Here is a 2,394-nt window from a genome sequence, read left to right as displayed (position 1 = left end):
AGATTAGAGGTGGTAAGACATGCCTTTATATTGAAAAAAATTTTCGTGACGAGCTTTGGTTGGTTTAAAAAATGCTTCTTAATTCACCACATTTTTTTTCAATAAAATTATTGGTTCAATGACATGTAAGTTTTATGGGATTGTGTGAAAAAAAAAAAAAAAAAATTTATGAGATTGTGTATAGAAAAATATATAAAAAATATTTGTACATTAAAAAAACAAATATAAAAATAATCATAAAGATATGCATACAAAATATACAAAATAAAATAAAAAAACACATATTTTTTTCCTGTAATCAAGCTGCGCATGATGGTGTGCCCACCTGCTTGAGTGTTAGAGAATAATATAAATCATATCTTGGGATCTCATCTAATAGCTTAAGCTATTGGATTGAGATAATTCTTTGACATGATATCAGAGCCTTGGTGACCAAATAGTCTATGCAAGTTTCAAGCCTAAAGAGCTTTTACTTAAAGGAGTGTGTTAGAAAATAATATAAATTATATACTGGAATCTCACCTAACAACTTAAATTATTATATTAAGATGATTTTTTAACACTGGGTTACACCATTGGAACAATCCAGTTGGCCTGGTTCATGTCCTATGGTTTTTTCTCATTTTTTTTTTTGGTTTTTTGGCTAGGCACATCAAGCTCCATCCCATAAGTATGGCGGTATCATAAATGATCAGATTTGCCTAAGTTACTGTTTAATGAGGCTCACGATGGTACGCACACAGATAACCAATATGTTGATCATTAATCCAAACGAGAATCACGCGGCACGATTATAATACAAAAGGCAAAACAATGACACAGAAGGCACGTCACGTCAACTTTTCTCTCAGAAACTAGGGCTTACTCTCTGCACCTTCTATATAAAGCCTGTCCATCCTAGCTCTTCTACCCAGTCATTATTTTCTTTGAGGGTGCATAGATTTGTGTTGATATAGAAAACAATGGCACTACATGGAAAGATTGAGACAACATTAGAGCTCAAGTCCTCCGCAGAGAAGTTCTACAAAGTGTGGAGGAGCCAGTCCTTCCATGTTCCCAAACATGCTTCCAAGCATATCCAAGGAGTTGAGATACATGCAGGTGACTGGGAGACTGTGGGCTCTATCAGGATTTGGCAGTACACTATCGGTAAGGCAATGCTAAAACGTGCACGCTTTCTTTTAATTCTGTTTCTTCGATGAAAAACAATATGCATATGCAATTATATATATATAATTTTTCTCTAAGGTTATAAAATTTGACTGTTCATTGGACAGAAATTCTTAGCATTCTTAACACCATTGCATGCGATAAGGAAAGTCAATTACTATTATTGGTGCTGGTGCTTCTTCGAATGCACGCCCATGTCAATATATATATATATATAAACAGTACAGTTTTAACAAGCGATGTTATTGATTAATACTCGCCATGCCGTGATGCAACCATAGGAGGAAAAGCCGGGGTCTTTAAAGAGGAGGTTTCCTTCGATGATGAGAAACAAGATCATAACTCTTTAATGGCTTGGAAGGAGATGTCATGAAAATTTTACAAGGTCTACAGGCCCATCTGGCAGCTTACACCAAAAGGCTCGGGCTGCTTGGCAAAACTGACCATTGAATACGAGAAACTCCATCCTGAAGTCCCGGTTCCAGAGATTTATGTTGATTTTATGGTTCATATGACCAAAGACATCGACGAAGCCCTTAGCACGGAGGAATAGAAGGGTCATCGATCTCGGACAATAAGCATCACATGTCTGTGATCATGCCAGTACCTGTTTAATATATTTCTAAGCTTTCGGGCAACCAGTTTCAGTGCATCAATGTGTGTGATTTGTGGGGAGATCTTGTGTTGTATTTCCTTTCTGTAATCTATCAAAACTATTAAATAAAAGTAGAAGCTAAAGCTGCGGCTGCTTCTTCGTTTGTAATGTTATTTTCATCTCTCTTTTTGTCTCGCTCAAATAGTTTCGTGTATGGTCACCATATATATTCAACCAAGAACAGTTCCTGGGCCCTGGCCTGCTACGCCGGAGACCTGACTCGCGGCCTGCTTTTATTTCCTGTTTTCTTATCTTGTTTTTTCCAAAGAAGAAAAAATCGATAAATAATGCCATTACAGTGTATAATATATCGGTAAAATTATTAAGAACTAAATTTACCATTCATATCTTAACAATTAAAATTATATATTAAATAAAACATTTATTTAAGTTTCTAGATAAAAAATTTATTGCGAATAAAAAAATATATTTATTTAAGAGCTTGATAATTATAAAACATTTTTTTTCATTTAGAGTTTTAGTTTGTTTAATTTTTTTTTTTTAAGTAGCTAAAATTTGTCATTTTTGGGTTATAAATTTTACTTTCTGGATCATTAACTAGATATTTA

General features: G+C 34.2%; 1 pseudogene; it reads left to right on the top strand.

Moving 5' to 3' along the window:
• Positions 1–895: 895 nt before the first annotated feature.
• On the top strand, positions 896–1,941 carry LOC118061186 (MLP-like protein 328; annotated as a pseudogene).
• The last annotated feature ends 453 nt before the right edge of the window (positions 1,942–2,394 follow it).

The sequence above is a fragment of the Populus alba genome, chromosome 8 (genome assembly GCF_005239225.2).
Source record: "Populus alba chromosome 8, ASM523922v2, whole genome shotgun sequence".
In the NCBI taxonomy this organism is placed as follows: Eukaryota; Viridiplantae; Streptophyta; class Magnoliopsida; order Malpighiales; family Salicaceae; genus Populus; species Populus alba.
The sequence above is the reverse complement of the archived record's forward strand: the minus strand, read 5'-3'. Positions and strand labels throughout refer to the sequence as shown.